Below are 19,149 nucleotides of genomic sequence, written 5' to 3'. Positions count from 1 at the left end.
TTTGTACCATTCTTATCCCATGTGTGATTAAGAATGAGCCTTATCATGGTGGCCAGAAATTATTACCCAACTCTCCATCCTAACAATAATACTAGTAATTAACTACTCTATAAATTTGCACAGGTCACTCTCCACTTAACTTCAAGTCCAAGCTGGCTCAGCAATATTCAGACACTATTTAATTTTGCTTTCTTTTTCATTCTCTTTTTTTTTCTTTCAGAATTAATTGATAATAAATTAAATTGAAAATTCTCGTGACAGCAGCACATGGTTTTGTGCTCTAATTCAAACATCACTGGACGTGTAGGCCCAACATTTTGTTTTCTTTGCTTACTATTTTCGTCTTTTAAAATTGTTCCTAGCCGCAAAGTTCGCCGAAAATTTCACATACCAAACAAAAATGCATTAGGATGCATGCTGACATGGCAAATTTTGAATCTCTGAAACTGCCACTTGTCTAAGCCCATAGCCGACACATGGCCCGCGTCGACGGGCGTAGCTTCCGTTCATTGGCTGAGCTGGACGTTTCTACTGAAAGCTACGTGGATTCTTATTATCTCCTCGGGTTCTCCTGTCGCTCCCTAAGCGAATCGCAGCCGTCGAGTATGAATTTTGAAGGGTGATCATAGCCGTTGGTTTTGGAATATTGTGGGGTCCGAGGTACTTTAAGGAAAGAAAATAACATAAGGACGTGAAAGTCTTTGTCAAGCAGTTAGTGTAGGGATGAAAGAAAAGATTAAAAAGGCACAGCCATGTTATTAGTTGGCCCTTTTTAGAGGTTCTTGGTCCAAACTTGCTTTTCTTTTGGTGGTGGGCTGGTGATTGAAAACAACTGGACAGCTTCTCCCATCCACTAACACGTGGTACACAATGCTGCTGCCATGCGGCAGTGCCGTGTTAGCCAATACTTTTTTCTCTCTCCTTTGCACATGCAGTATATCCTGTTATATCACAATCGAATCCACATTGTTTTGTAATGCATTCATTTTTTTCCATGTCATTATTTCCTAATTTGCTGCTTAATTCATGGATTAGAATTTGGAAAATCAATTCTTATTAGATTTTGGATATAAAATTTTGGAATAGTTTAGGACTAAATATAGTCAATGTTATAGGTACTCGAAATTAATAGTCAAGTTTTTTAGGTAATATAATTAATTTAGAGCACTTGGTCAAATTTTGTGCACATTTTTGGTGGGCAATGCCACCGACAAGAAATGCGCATTTTGATTGTTTCCCCACAAAAAAAAATCACATTTTGATCTACCACATCAGAATAGAAGGCAAAACTTAAATTAAGTAAGAGAAAATCAATCATTCTTTAATGAAAAGTTATTGAGATATAAACTAATTTTGATAGTTAGGGTTCAGCAAAATCATTTTGAACCAAATAAACCGATTGAACTGAAATGAGTTTTGTTTCTTCAATTCGGTTTTAATGATTTTTATAGTGTGCAATTTTGTAAGTTCAATTATTTTAATCAATTTAGTTTGATTTTCAATAGTTAAATTACTTGATCGAGTAAATCAAAAAATCAAACTTGAATTAACAAAAATAAAATTATTATATATAAATATATTAATAAATAACTGTTTTTGAATTTGTTAAAAATGTTGTTTAATTTACTGGAACCTATAAGAATTTTGTTTTAATTTGATTTTTGAAATAGACTGAGCTAACTAAAAGTAGTTTGATTTTTATTAGTTTGATTAATTATAATACTTCGACTTGATTTTTGCTGAAGATAAATTTAATTTTTTTTTATTTTCGAAATATGAACACCGAATCCCCCGTTTGCAAAACCCTAAAATATATAATAGCTACGTTTTCAATATCAACGATTTAGTCTTTCTTCTTTAAGAAGAGTTGGAATTTCTTAAAGTTGTATTTGTTTTCATAAATACACCTCAAAATGTGCAACAAAACTAATATTAGTAATAAACGAGAAGCTGCTATAGTATGACTCTGAAACTAAATATTTGCACTTAAAATTAGCTTAAATGTTAAAATATTATAAAAAACTCCAACAACTACAATCAACGTACGTGTTTCATATCACTTGCAAATAATCGACTATCATACTGTTTTTTTTTTTCAACAAAATTACATTTATTAATGTACGCCATTTTCCCCTCTAATAACAGTTGAAGTACTATAGTTTAAGATAGCTATTAATATCCATCCAATTGCATTTGGAAGGTGTCACGTATTTGTCAATATGTTTTATGTAAGTGCTTCCCATTCATTTTCCGTTCCTTTCCTTTACATGCAACATGCATATGAAAAAACGCATGATAAAGATGCATGAAACGAGATTTGATACAAGCAGGGGGTGAAGGTTGTCTATGAGGAGGGTGGAAGCATGTCCCCTCTGCCCACCAATCAACCAAAGCTCATGATGGTTTAGCAAACATCATTTATTGGATGCCGGCTTCCATCCTGAACCACATAAGAACCACGCCCGCTCGCTTCAAATCAATTCTTAACCACATACCCTTCTTTGGATTGGCTGCCCTTATGTATCCAATGTCCCTTGCCCTACGCCACATTAACATTATTAATTGATTTTATGATCAATCTATGTATTTCTTTTATACATGTAATTGCCAGTTATATAATTAAAATGTAACAACTACATTATAAGATTTAAATTAACTCGATATCTTTAAATCAGAATTTCTTAATTATAATTAATTATTCAACAATTAAGGTAGTTTCACAAGAATACGCTATATATATACATTTACTAAACATATGTACATAAATTATATAAATAAGTTAAATTTTTATTATCCAAAGAATAAAAGGATATACAGTATTTGCACCTTCCTTTTTCATAGGTGTCTAAGTGGGTCTCAATATGTGAGAGGAATTTATATTAAGTGCAGTATTTTTTTTATGGAGAAGGTATTTGTTTATGCTCTTGTAAGTATTGTATGATTGAAAAATTCTTACATCGGTCTTACTTACACATTAATTATATAGCTGATGCGCGTAATTATAAATGTCACATATATAAATATTTATGAATTTTCCCTTCTCATTAATGTCACATTAAAAATCATTATTAATTAGTAGATTAATATATGCAAATTTTGATTTATCATATCTGTAGTTGATGTGTAATATGTTTATAGAGAAAAAATGAAAAGAAAAGCGTAGTGTGATATATAGTATAAATTCAAGAGGGATGTACGTTTAAATGATAAAATGATGTTAAATAGGTAGTGATAAAGTAACAGAGAAAGAAGTATGTTTTAATGGAGTTTATATAGCTTTACACGTCTGTTTACGCCGAACAATTGGGAGTTAGAAAAGTATTATGATGTAGACCAGTCATATATAGTTCATAATGAAAACTGAATATATAACATTATCAACTTGTTTGCATGCTAACTATACATTATATCACTGCTATGATCAAAACCTTATGTTAAAATATTTCAGAGTCGGACCCGCCAATAGGTATAGTGTTCTTGATCTTAAGAAGTACCATTGAGCGCCCCCCATATCAAGTTGTTACCTAAAAGCTTCTGCTTTGGATAACAAAATTGTTGGTAGATTGATGATGTTTGGTAATTCTTGGTTTTTCTTTTGTTCTTTAAATTTGTATTTTAATAAAGTGGTGGACAGACTAATGTCGTATTATAGAGACTCGACATGCCGTGTGATAAAGTAATAATAATTAATTAGCTGGAGAATGGTAATTACATCTAAATATAAAATCATTTCTTTGATACCATACGTGAAGCTACCGGTAACAGTTAAGTTTTGCTTCCATCACCAAATGCGAGTTGATAACAAACAGATCAAATGCAAGTTAGAAGCAAAGCGGGCTAGGTTTTATATATACTATAAATAATAAATAACCTATATATATAAATTAATTACGGCCATGCATATGGATTTTTTTTTATTATGCTTCTTAGTTAATTAATGAGACAAAAGCAACAGACCAGATGATGTAATCATTGGTAGCCATGTGCCACGGACACTAATTTCTCCGTGCTAGCTAGAGCTCAGCCATGCCTTTTTTTAAACTCGAGAAATGATGGTAATTTTCGTTACCTTTAATCAGTGATGTCGGGGGGAAGGGCATGTGTCGTTAAAGTCAAACTTGCACCATGATTACAGGATGCAATCATCTTTCTCATTTCTGCATTTGTGTTGCAAGAAATTGACAAATAGGATCGTTTTATTAACTTTGAACAAAAGAAAATCAGATAACAATCAATGTTTAATTAGCTGAGTTGGTTGCATAATAGAAATAAGGGTATGATCCTCTTAAGACAATTTATAATAATTAAGGCTATTTAGAAGTGGAAGGTAAGGTTAATAGGATGACAAAATTTATTTTCCATTTTTATTTTAAAATGTAATATAAACATTTATACGTATAGGAAAAGGTACTATTTATATTATTTCCATAGTACATAATTCATTGAACAAATTCGTTTGTTAAGCTCATATATCGAAGAATTTAGTGTGTTGTTGATGAAGTTAGCATGCGGTGAAAATAACCATGTTTTACACCCCAATAAACGGATCTGATTTGATATATATGCCACCTAAGGGAGACGAGACGGGATAAACAACATTTCTTAATAACTTGCAGGGCTGGAGTCTATTGTCTGATTATTTGCTGGACTTGTTTGTATTTTGGCCCATTTGACGTTTAATAAAGGCTCTAGGTCCAAGATTCAGGAGTAGCCTACCCAAATACCGAACCAACATATTCCAAAAGTTTTTATTCATTAACATGAGATAAATGGTCATGCTGCCTTCAGTTGGCATTGACAGTTTCTATTCTGGAAGAGAGCTTCAACTTCAAAGTTTTTTTTTTTTGACTGAAAAAAGTGGATTCGAATCTTCTTTTTAAATAAAAGATTATAAACCAACCAATGAATCAAATACTCGGATGCATTTTAAATATCTAAAATTTATTCATATATTAATTCAAAAGGTTATCTAACTTCCTATTAGCGATACAGTTCTAATACTCACGCCTTGCCTTAGCCCTTGTCATCCAAATATACCAATGTAAATATTATCATAATAAATATTTAAGAAAAGAAATATCTTATTCAAATATTCTTGTGTAGAATATCATTGCACGATTCTTTTGAAAATTATGAAATTTAGAGTTAGCAAAAAAATATAAGTAATTTTAGCTTTAACATGAACATATAAACAAATTATTCAATATAATTTAAACATGTTTGCTATAGTAAATTCTTTTTTCTTTTTCTTGATTGATTACATTTCTTCAAGTAAACTCGTAACAAGTCTTTTTAAAATAATTTATACTTGACCTAAAGATTATTATCTTTTTCCATAAGAGTGAAAATCCACATTTAATTCCTTAAAATGCAAAAAAAAAAAAAAGGTTTGTTAAAAAGTAGATAAGGATTATATTGTTAACCATTATAATTTCACTTCATTATCTTTTTATATGGGTTTGTGTATCTCAATTGTGTATAGACATTTGACGAGATCAAACGCGTAAATTAATTATCATGATCCATCATTCTTTTATATAATGAACTTAATAAATGCATCTTTCTAATTTCAAATCAAATTTTAACTAAATTCAGTTAAAACCAAAATAATTACAAAAGTTTTTTTTAATATAGTGGCTTTATTTTTAAGTCTATATTCTTTTCAACCTTTGTTTTTTAGTTCTTGTTTTCTCCCATACCATCCTCGCCACCCTAATGCCGCTCTTGCCACCCTAAAGGGCAGAAAGCTTACCAGCAACAAAAAACAAACTCCTAATCCTTAAATCGAAGATAGTGATAGCAACAACAAATTAATACCAGCAACCAGAAAATAATTAAAACTCTAAACCGAATGCTTAAATCCTAAACCAGCAACAATGGAGAAATCTTAAACTCAATATTTTAAAGATAAAAATTTGTCGGTATCTCTTTTTTCGTTTTTATATGTAGTTTCCAAGGCTTCCCAAATTTTCTTTGGAGTTTCATATTGAAGTAGAGATCATATAGACGATCTGTCAAATTATTTAAAATGTGTCCCCGACATCAATTCATCTTCTTCACGTTTTTTTTTCTCTTTGCCTTTTGTGCATCAAAGTCTTCAACAGTCAGTTCTGGAAGTACAACAAGAGTTGGATCTAGAACATAATAAACCTTCAAGACTGTGAGCAAAAACACCATCTTATCTCTCCAGCGGGTGAAATTGGTTCCATCAAACCGATCAAGTTTGATGAATTCTTGATTCATAAGTTGAAATCTTGAATTTGAATTAGACTCCATTGAAAACAACTCTTTAAAATTGTTAGAAAATTAGTAGAAGAAGAAAAGAGACAAAAGTAAGGCTTGAGGCGTGCTGTAACACACTTTCTTTAAAGAGTTATTGCCTACTATGGGCATTCGCAGACAAGGACTCTCCAGGATACAACAAGCCTTTTTTGCAGAATGCTTTGAATGAATTCTGGCTTGGAAGTACGTTTTTTTATAGACAGTGAGAGATTGTGTTTGTTGTCTTTCAACAGATGCGTCTTTTTTATTTTCAACAGATGTGTCTGTACTAATTTTTTTTTACAGATGTATCTGTTGTATTTCAACAGACGTATCTACAACTTTTAATATTTGTGTTTGTTGTAAATACTTATTTTTTATTGTTAGAAAATTAGTAGAAGAAGAAAAGAGAAGAAAATAAGGCTTGAGGCGTGCTGTAACACACTTTCTTTAAAGAGTTGTTGCCTACTTTGGGGATTCACAGACAATGTCTCTCAAGGATACAACAAGCCTTTTTTGCAAAATGCTTTGAATGAATTTTGGCTTGGAAGTACATTCTTTTATAGACAGTGAAAGGTTGTGTTTGTTGTCTTTCAACAGATACGTCCTTTTTATTTTAAACAGATGTGTCGGTACTGTTTTTTTTTACAGATGTGTCTGTTGTATTTTAACAGACGTATCTACAACTTTCAATAGTTGTGTTTGTTGTAAATACTTATTTTTTATTTATTTTTATTTATTATTTTTTAAAAGTTATATTTATTCTTAAACAATCACACCTGAAAAATTATCTTCCAACAAATATTACAAACTATTCAACAATCCCCCACTAGTTTGTAATATTAATAATACTATGCATAATAGAAAGTATCTTGAAGATTTGAACTTTCTATTAGTGTAAAAATTTTAAAGTTAAGACGAAGTTATTGGTATCACAAGGGTTGAACCTCAACTTCTTATGTTATAACCGAAAATATCACATACATAGTATTATTTTTTAAGATTCTACCAACTGCTTTAGGACTTATATGGCTTTGTGCCAATCCTGGTTTCATGAATATTTACAAGAATAAACCCTTTTAATTCTTGGTTGGAGCGGCACCACTCCAATATTCATATAAGTGGAATTTGTATTTATGTCCCTGTTACTACAAGCATTTGATGTTTCCATTAAGAGCCTTTTGCTCATCCTTTTCTTGTAATAGTCACACTGAATGTTCTAAAATAAGTCTATTTGAATATTCTAGAATGAGGCTATTTAATATAAAATTCAGTGCATAATGATAGCATATAGTAACTTGTTATTACCCATTGAACTTTTATTGTTAGTTTTGCTAACTCAAAGTTGGGTTTCCATTACTAATGCTTTTAAGTCAAGGGTTTTAGCTCCATTCCACTAAAAGTTGACTTTATAGCCTTTCTTGGCAAAGCTTTGGTAAGTGAATTAGCCAAATTCTTGTAAGATTTAACATAAACTATTGTTATAATGCCATTAGAGATTAATTCTCTTATATAGGCATGTTGTAGACGTATGTGTCTAGACTTTCCATTATAGATCTTATTATGGGCTACACACATTGTAGCATCACTGTCACAACATATGGAAATGGCTGGCATTGGTTGTGGCCATAACTTTATATCTAATAACAAATTTCTCAGCCATTCTGCTTCTTTTTCAGCAGTTGCTAATGCTAAAAATTTCGATTCCATTGTGGAATGCGTAATACAAGTCTACTTCTTAGATGCCCAACTAATGGCATCACTTTCTAAAGTAAAAATCCATCTTGATGTGGATTTATTGTCATTAATAGTAGTTATCCAACTAGCATCAGAAAATCCTTCTAAAGCACTAGGAAAACCATTGTAACAAATTTCTAATTTTTTTTTGTTTTCTTTAAATATCCAAGTACTCTAGTAATAGCCTTCTAATGATCCTTGCTAGGTTTACTTGTAAACCTTGAAAGTTTGCAAACAGTAAAGGCTATATCCAATCTGGTACAATGTGCAACATACATAATGCTGCCTATGACACTGGTATATTCTAATTATGCCATAACTCTTTCACAATTCTTAATCAATTTTATACTCGAATCATAAGGAGTATTAAACTCTTTAATTTCCAAATGACTATATTTGTGAACAATTTTCTCTATGTAATGTGATTGATTTAATGAAATCACATTTTGATCTCTTTTGACCTTAATTCCCAAGATTGTGTCAACTTCGTTGAGATCTTTCATTTTGAAAACTGAAGTCAAATATTTCTTGGTTTCAACAATTTCAAGTATATTTGTACTAAAGATCAACAAATCATCTACATAAAGACATATGATTACATCATAGTCTTTTGTAAATTTAGAGTAAATGCATTTATCTGCATTATTATGTACAAATCCATTTGAAAGTATAGTACTATCAAACTTTTCATGCCATTGCTTTGGAGCTTGTTTCAGTCCATAAAGAGATTTGATTAGTTTACAAACCTTCCTTTCATTTTCAGGAAGTATAAAACCTTCAGGTTGCTCCATATATATTTCTTCATTAAGATCTCCATTTAAGAAGGCAGTTTTAACATCCATTTGATGTACATGTAATTTATGAATAGACGCCAAAGCCAAAAGTATTCTTATGGATGTTATTCTTGCTACCGGGGTGTAAGTATCAAAATAATCAATGTCTTCTTTTTGTGTGAAACCTTTGGCAACTAGTCTAGCTTTAAAGGTTTGCACTGAACCATTTGTGTTATATTTCCTTCTAAATACCCATTTACAACCTATGGGTTTTGATCCAAGAGGAAGATCAACCAAAACTCATGTTTTGTTTGATAAGATTGAATCCATTTCATCATTTATTGCTTCTTTCCAAAAAGCTACATCCCTTGAAGACATAGCTTCTTTAAATGTTTTTGGATCATCTTCAACGTTTAACAAAATAGGTATCTTTTTACACACTTTGGTTCTACTTCCTTCCACAAGGAATGCTAATGTCTGCGAGTCAACAAAATTTGGATCTAAGTACTTTCTTTTTATGGCTCTTTGACTTCTTCTCGGCTCAATTTGAGTATCATCCTTTTTTCTTTTACTGGATATATTATGAGAAGTCATATCACTTTGGTCACAACTTGGAATTAAGACATTTTGTTCATAATCTTTATTATTAGAGTTATACATAAATTTATTTTCAATAAATTCAACATGTATAAACTCTACAATAACATTTGATTGTAAATCTAAAATTCTATACGCTTTAGAATGTTGGGCATAGTCAACAAAAATGCCTTTTGTTGCTATGGGTCCAAGCTTTGTTCTTTGTGGTTCAGGAACTTTATAAAAGGCTAAGCACCACCGCACTTTAAAATATTCCAAGTTTGGTTTTCTTCCATTCCAAAGTTCATAAGGTGAGACCTTAATACTCTTGGAAGGAACTTTATTCAGTATATGACATGTTGTTAATAAGGCTTCACCCCATAAATCATGCGATAGACGTGCATTTAATAACTTAGCATTTGTCATATCAACCAAAGTTTTATTTTTCCTTTCAGCTAATCCATTTTGTTGTGGTGAATAAGGAGCACTTTTTTGATGTATCAAACCATTTTCTTTACAAAAATTATCAAATTCTGTAGGAAAATATTCTCCTCCTCTATCACTTCTTAGAATTTTGATTTTTTTACCTTTTTGGTTTTCCACAACAAATTTATATTCTTTAAATTTCTAAAAAGCTTCATTTTTTTGTTTTAATTAAATAGACATAAGTGAACCTAGAATAATCATCTATGAAAGTTATAAAATATCTCTTTCCTCCTCTAGTTAATTTTCCATTTAATTCACATATATCAGAATGCACAATATCTAATAATTGTGAGTTTCTTTTTACACTACGAAAAGGTTTCTTTGTCATTTTTACTTGTATACATATTTCACATTTTTCTAAGTGCTCATGTTTGCATGCAATATAACCATATTTAGACATAAATCTGTTACTATTCCAATATTCATTGTAGAAACCATGGCAACCAATTCATTGACAACCTCTTCTATTATGTTTGCTTTTTCAAGATTTTTAGAACCAAAATTCTTTCCTACCTTCCTTGATCTGCATTCACTAATCATATGGCCTTTCTTTCTACAATGGAAAGATTTTATATTTTTTTTATCTTTTTTCTTAAAGGCTTGTCTTGATACTTTAGTGCAGATGACTTGGATTTCATAGAATTCTTACCAAAATTTTTAGAATTCTGACTCACAAGATTCACTTTCGAATCAAAGGGCTGAAATAGTGTATTACGAGCACGTGTTTCACATTCTATTTGCATCTGAGTCATGAATTGTTCTATTGATAGAGACTCCATAGAATACAGAACCTTTTTTCTATAATTATTCCAAGATTGAGGCAGTTTAGAAAGAATTGCACCTATTTGTAGCGTATCAGAAACCTTAACCTCAAGTTCTTTTAGTTTTGAAACTAAAACTTGTAAATCATGTACTTGATCCATGATAGGCAGATTGTCTATCTTAAACTCAAAATATTTTAAAGATAAAAATTTGTCAGTACCTCTTTTTTCGTTTTTATAGGTAGTTTCCAAGGCTTCCCAAATTTCTTTTGGAGTTTTCATATTGTAGTAGAGATCATATAGACGATCTGTCAAAGTATTTAGAATGTGTCCACGACATATAAATTCATCTTCTTCACGTTTTTTTCTCTATGCCTTTTGTGCATCAGAGTCTTCAACAGTTGGTTCTAGAGGTGCAGTAAGAGTTGGTTCTAGAACATAATAATCCTTCAAGGCTGTGAGCAAAAACACCATCTTATCTCTCGAGCGGGTGAAATTGGTTCCATTAAACCGATCAAGTTTGATGAATTCTTGATTCATAAGTTGAAATCTTGAATTTGAATTAGACTTTATTGAAAACAACTCTTTAAAATTGTTAAAAAATTAGTAGAAGAAGAAAAGAGAAAAAAGTAAGGCTTGAGGCGTGCTGTAACACACTTTCTTTAAAGAGTTGTTGCCTACTATAGGGATTCACAAACAAGGACTCTCCAAGATACAACAAGCCTTTTTTGTAGAATGCTTTGAATGAATTATGGCTTGGAAGTATGTTCTTTTATAGATAGTGAGAGGTTGTGTCTGTTGTCTTTCAATAGATGCTTCTTTTTTATTTTCAACAGATGTGTCGGTATTGTTTTTTTAACAGATGTGTTTGTTGTATTTCAGCAGACGTATCTACAACTTTCAATAGTTGTGTTTGTTGTAAATACTTATTTTTATTTATTTTTTATTTTTATTTATTTTTTAAAAAGTTATATTTATTCTTAAACAATCACACCTGAATAATTATCTTCCAACAAATATTACAAACTATTCAACAGAAAAGGGAGGTCAAACCAGCAGAAAGCTCACCTCTTGAGGTAGCTTAAATNTCAGCAGACGTATCTACAACTTTCAATAGTTGTGTTTGTTGTAAATACTTATTTTTTATTTATTTTTATTTTATTATTTTTTAAAAAGTTATATTTATTCTTAAACAATCACACCTGAATAATTATCTTCCAACAAATATTACAAACTATTCAACAGAAAAGGGAGGTCAAACCAGCAGAAAGCTCACCTCTTGAGGTAGCTTAAATTGAAGGTCAGCCGGTGAGCTTCAATGTTGGGCTAGTTAGAAAGGAGAAGGGATGGAGGCGCTGCTCAAAGGGGGGGGGGGGGGAGGTGGGGGGAGAAGGAACGAGAGGCGAAGAAGGAGGAATCAACCATCGCAGGGGTTGGGTTGATTGCTAACGTAGGTCCAATGCGGCGTTGTGGGGGGTGGGGAGGGGGGAGGGGTGCGTTGGTGTGGGGAGGGAAGTAAGGGAGGCAGAGAGACAGAAAGTTGAGGGGAAAAGAGAGAAGGGAGAAATGGTGGGGGGGGGGGGGGGAAGAAAGGGAATCGAAATTTTAATTTAGAAATAATGACGGAATTATTGATAAAATTTTTCATTGGTAATCAATAATTAAATATTGGCAAAAATTCTGTCGATATACTTATTAATCATTGTCACGACCCGAAACTCCCCTCTAGCCCGTGACAATCACTGCGGTGTCTCAATGGGCACTCATCTCCCGAAATGCCAACTTGAACCCCGCAAAGCTTAATATCAGTTTCTCGTTTTTCCCGGTGAGTAACTATTACCAAATATTATGTTCTAAAGGATTTTGAGCTATTTCTAACTTAAAATTGATAGAATAAAAATTTTATCTCACAAGGGTATTTTGATCATTTTTCACTAAAAATTTTGAAACCAGTTAAAAATGTAGTAAACAAGTACCAATCGCATAATTTACAATTAAAAATAAGTTTAGGCATCTAAAACCTTTATTTGAAATGAAATTATAAATGTTTGAATATAATAAGAAGATAAAACAAGAAATTCAATAAAATATTTTATTTTTTTATAAACAGTAATTTTGGAGTTATGCGTAAATACTTTTTGTAACGTAAAAACAAAATAAATTCATCATATTGTAGCACAATAAACTATTAAATTTACAATAATCAAGTGGGCCCACAATAACTATAATTAAAGAAACTGTGAACCTACTGTGTGGAGGACGCTAATCCAATAGAAGCCCTCGATAGAAGCAGCTATCTACAGCCTAAAATGGGTGGAAAGGAGGGTGGTGAGATTATAAAATCTCAGTGAGTAAACAAACATCATTTAAATCAACTAAAGTCGAGTAAAATGAGACAATTAAAATATCCCATCATTTTAAATATTTCACAATTTAAAAATTTATCCCAACCCATGCAAATGGTTGTATTTGATTTAATTTCTCATTAAGGCTTATGACTTCCATAAACATTTGACTCATGCCATCAAATAGTACTCGATGATATTTTGATCAGAGGCGTACACTCGAGCCCGTTAAGGTTGTTAAAATTTCGTATACAAGTAAAACATAATTTTAGTTTGAGAAAAACACAGTCGTTCCTTGACGTTAGCGAAGTTCATTATCACGAGGTGGTTCGGCATGACGTGAACTCTATCCATACCTCAGAAGATACCCTACGCCCCTCTCCGACCGAGGTACATATATATATATTCGGATTCTGTACCCCTCTAATAGGCCGGTCCACAGAATTCGCCCACTGCAGCAAGCTAAACCCACCATACAATAAAATTCAATAATATGATATGACAATTATTATAATTCACAGCCTTTAAAGGCTAAATACATATTTCATACATTTCAACACAAATATCAATTCAGCCATTCATGCAAATATTGTCATAAGCCATTTGATTCAAATCATAAATTCAATTCATAACAAGTGGTCTCCAATTACTCTATTTTTTAAAATCATCATTCAATTTCGAGACAATTTATGAAATCTTTTCATGTAGACACATTTTGTTTGTAAAACTCAAGATTTACCCTTTAAATTCATTTTCATAAAATTTTACCAAAACCGATTAAAAACATACTTTAAATAATAAAAATGATGGTAAGGTTACTCATAGTACTAGGAGTTTGATATACTCCTATTCCCGGTCTTCGGGCACAATTTCTTTACCTTTGTTAGAGGGCTCACCACCTATACATCATACGTGACAGGAATTTCAATAAATTGTGTCAATTTATCATAAACTATTTCAGGCTCTCTAAATCTAAATGAATGCATGCGATGGGATGCAAAATGTCTGATTAATCACTTAAATGTGATATTCGACCTAAGTCACACTATACTCGGTCTAATTAGTTAAAATCTCCAATTTAACTCCAAATCAATTCTTCTCACTTTCTACACTCCAATTATACCTAAATTACCTCAGTGATTGTGAATGAGATTCAATTTATCAGTCCCGGGTCAATAATCACACATGTCTATACGTTAAGCAAAAATTCAAATTTTCACACCAAAATTTTCCATTTAATTTCTAGCCTCACCAAACATCAAATATCACCAAAATATCATGAAATATCATCAATTTCAGCCACAATATCCTCCCTAAAAAATTCAGCCAATAATGGTGATGGAGGAAAATGAATTCTTTTCTTGTTGTTTTGTTTCTAAATATGCTAAACTAACTAAAAATACTAACATAACTTAAAATCAAATCAATCCAACATCTTTCTCTCTCCATACCCATTTTGACCAGCCATGAATTCATCATGAAAACATGAAATCTAACCATGAAAAATAAGGAGAAATGCTTAAGAAAAATAGATTTCAAGTTTAAATTGAAAAATCCTACCTTTTTTACTTGTTTTCCTTGATTTTTCCACACTTTTTCTCTTGAAATCCTCCACCTAGGTTTTGTTTTTTGTTTTTCCTTTCTTTCCTTTTGCCTTGGCCAAATATGGAGAAGAAGAATGGGATAAATATGGGCTGATTTTAATGAAAAATAATAAAATATTCTTGCTTGACACGTGGCATGTTTCCATTGATCTATTTTTAAAACTTTAAAAATTTTAAACCTTTTATCTCCACCACATAATTAATCAAAGATCAAAATGAGGATAAGGGAAGACCATGTACTGGACAAGTGTCCTGGTGGTGAAAAATTACTGTTTTACCCTTAGGGTGGCAAAATTACCATTTTGCCCCTATGCTCCAAAAATACCGAAATTACAACTTTTTCACTTATCAACCTCAAATTATACTCCAATGAGTCAAATGGGGCCAAAAATATTTTTTAAAAATTCTCATTTTGTCTCCAAGTGGCAAATGACCATTTTGCCCATGGATAGTGAAAATTCCGCTTTGACTCCAAATTGATCATTGAACTCCAAATCACCATATTAAACCATTCAGGGACTTTGATATTCTTAATTGCATCTTAAATTCTCTATTTGATTTAGTTCGAGGCTTAAATCAAGTTTGTTGTACCTCTAGGTACAATACTGACTTTTGTAAATTATTCGGGACTCTCCTAGCATGCAAACATGCTATCCTTCACATGTATGTCATGACAAGTATTTTATAGAGTCAGACTTGACATATTCTCCCTTACTTGGGTCAACCATATGATCATTCTTCATGACTGATTTCGATATCCGACTAAATATTAATATTTTAATATTATTTTATTAATAAAATATTATTTTATTTTAAAAATTTTATCTTATCTCTTTGGTTCCCAAAGTTCCTTATTATGCCTCAATTCGCATCCGATCAACTTTATTTATCACCATATCAAAGTATGGGGCATTTCAATCATTCTTATTGTTTCACCGACATAATTTTTTTCGATAGTTCTGTTGGCGACTTAACAACATCATCGACTAAATAATCCTTTTGCATTTTGGTCGATAAAATCCGTCGATAAACTTGGTGTCATTTTACAATATCGCACGTCACTATATTATCAATGGAAACTATTCCATCGGGATTTTAATTTATTCTTATGTCAACTTTATTCTATCGATAATCTGTCGTTAATTACCGGCGAAATTTATTGACGGAATAAATTCTATCAATAATTGTTTATTTTCTTTGGATAATTATAATGCTTGAGATGGAAACATTCCTTCTTCCAAGAGTTTTTCCCATAAAGAGTCAACAAATTTTTATATGTATAATATAAACAATCATGACATTGTTTGAAATGATAACACTTTTCCCGATATAATCCCCTAGTCAACTCTACTCAATTATGGCTCTATACAAAATTTGGCTCATGACATTGATGCTTCGTGTATAAGGTATATTTTTTTGATACTGGATATAGAGTGGGGCAGCAGAGCTATTTTGTTGATCCGAGTCATGTATCCGATGAGTTTTGCTTTGTTTCAGGGAGAATGCTTCCGATAAGGTGAAATTGTAATGGTATACCGTGATCCTGCGAGTATGAAGCCACAAATTCCCTTTCTTTTGTAAAGTTATGATGATAACCTTCTACCACCATATAAAATATAATTCCAATCTTTTCTCAAAAAAAAAAAAAAACCTTGTTTGGAAATTGAATCGCTCAAAATCAAAATGCTTGCATGTAAATCTTCTTGCTTCATGTTTAAATTTGAATCGAAATCTATAAGTTGAAAGTTTTTGTTTTTCCTTTTCTAATGTGAATGGTAAGAATACTTCCTAATTGATTAACTTTGACAATATCCCGTAATTCCACTCGCAAGGTGATGAAGACCCATTAAATTCATTGATTTGAAAGTTATTGTGGTTATTAGACAATGGACCTTGTTATTTAATTTCTTTGAGAAGTTTTTTCCAATCAAATGGTAAATTCATTAAAATATTGTACAAAAATCAAATTTACCGTTTTGATAGAATATAAAGATTAATTGCATATGACTTAAAAACATTACAATTATGAGTAAAAAAAAGATAGTTTTGTATATGAGTATTTGGTTCATTGATTTAAGCATAACTCTCTGTCTAAAAAGTCATGTTAAAATCCTCATTTTCTTAATTATAAAAAAAAAAACTAATTCTAAATCAAGATTTTGTTTTTTCCTCTTTTGTTCTTCAAAAGAGCTCGTTCTAAGCAAACAAAAAACAAAATAATCAGGTTTTTGGTTTTTGGACTAATATTGTTTTTTAAGAACATGTTGAAATTGTTTTATAATTGCTTTCAAATTTTAATGATGATTCCACGTTGAATCCCAAAATCGAAACACATGCATGAATGCTTGCGTCCTGCATTATTGTACATGCTGTTATAATAAAAATATTTAGAATATTACTACAAATATATCTAAACAAACGCTACTCGTACGAGTTTATCGAACCACAGGTTAACTTTGTGGCCCACAAAACTAATGGTAAATATTTCATATACTATTAGAAATATTGTTTTCTTCTTATTTTACAAACAAACCTCAAAAATTTTGAGTTGTCTCAATTTCATTCAAGTCCATCTCCTCTCAATCAAGTAATCGCCAAATCAATTGTGAGAGGCACCTTCCCTTTAAGTTGCTTCTTTGCTCGACGTCTCGCAGCTTCTTCTTTCTTAACTAATTTCCTTCTCCGAATCCATCTCTTGATTCCTTGGATTGATTATCATTTTCTTCAGTGCAACAGCATTTTGAATGAAGTATATAGCCAACTCAACATCAGTTGTACGACCATAGCAACCAGCTAATTCCACCACCTTAGGGTGTTGATGGGGACGTTCAACAGTCTCTACAACTTGTCTTCTCATTTTAGGTTTAACCCATGATAACTGGAACATGAAATGCAAATTACCAAGAATTAACAAGTTTGTATATGATTGGTTCAAGACAATAAGCAAACTAGGAAACAATGATCATCAATAAATAACCTAGTTCTTGTTCATACAGTAATTCAACCAAACTCACAGCAAATCAAAGCTACATATGGAAATATATAGATAAAGCACCAAATATAAAGCACAACCATGCCATGTTAATTAGTTGGCCAGCTATATATAACTAATAAACACAAGCAACATAGACAAACCTCTTCCATACTTTGTGGACATTAGCATCGTCCCCTTATTTTGAAAAAAATATTTATCCTTTATTCACCAGTCAAGTTTGATAATAATATGAGATAGTAAGCAGTAATAAATAAATAAAGTACTCAAAGCCAAGGCTTTCTTCTTTCAGGAAAACTCTTCAGACATGATCAATGCTCCAGCTCTTTCCCCTCTCTCTCAACAGACCTACATAGCTATGACCAACGTAAGAACCCGGAATTTCTACTGGGCCTTCTAACTTTAGCTCAAATCCAAGATAAAGAACCCTAAATCGAATATGAAACATATAAAATCCCAAGATGTCTACTAATAATTATGATAAAGCTTCAAGAAACAGCTATAGTTGGTTTTCAATATGTTCATGTTTGATCGGATCTATATACCATTTAAAGGGGACAAAAAGGTGGTCGAGTGTTAAACGAATAAGACAAAAAAGAAGACAATTATTGAGATTACTTCATATCCTTGGTTTAAGTTCGAAACAAAAGATATCTTCTATCTCAGAAAAGTAGAATCAATGACAACCTCCAAAAGGTATGGAATATTTATGGTACTGCCATTGTCTAAGATCATAGAAGCTTCAAGTGAGGTAACTGTAAATTTTGTATCTTTTAGAACCCTATTACTAAATGACTGTATGCTCAAAGAATTGCAACATATAGAACTAGGTTTCTACTGCCAAAAGTAGGCCGCTTAAGTGATAGTATGAATGCATTTGGAAATAAGGGAAGCAAATTTGAGACTCCATAGAGATAGAGTAAACTTTATGACACTATGTACGATCACATATAGGTTGGAAGTATTTCATAATTTCTAAGAGCCATTTCTTTGCAAATACTGTTAAGTTCTACTCAGATTTTCCATTCACTACCAAATAAACATGAACCTCTCAACAAATAATTTCCTTGTGGGAGAAGAAGAAGCAATTCGATATTGTATGAGTTAAATAGGAAAATTACATTATGATACTATTGTAAACATTATTTGCAGTAAAAAAATTTGCACATTAATGCATCAAAACAACTAATAATATCAACAACACCCAACATTTCAAATCAGCTGCTTGACGTTTTCTCGAGACTTAGTTATTCTATAGGAAGCTGGATGGAAGTATTAAAACTCATGAAGATTGATGATAAGTATTCTAGGCTATGGAGTACATCCTTGTCACCTTCAACTCCAACAGAACATTAACTTTGTGAGCAAAATTGAATTGTAGAAATGGGTGCAGAGATATGTGAAACATCCTAGAAGAATTTGTGCCAACAAATAAATTTATGCAATAAAAATGAGGTAATAATCTATGAAGAGCTTTCACCTGCAACCCGAATCTCTGCAAATAAGGACAGGCCTCTATCAATGGTACTAATTTGAGGAGACCAAAATCACCACTTAACTCCATCCATACTAATAAATGCCTAAGCTGAGTTAACTTAGGATAAGCAGCAATAT

This window comes from Theobroma cacao, chromosome 3 (genome assembly GCF_000208745.1).
Source record: "Theobroma cacao cultivar B97-61/B2 chromosome 3, Criollo_cocoa_genome_V2, whole genome shotgun sequence".
NCBI classification, from domain to species: Eukaryota; Viridiplantae; Streptophyta; class Magnoliopsida; order Malvales; family Malvaceae; genus Theobroma; species Theobroma cacao.
Note: the sequence above shows the minus strand (reverse complement) of the source record.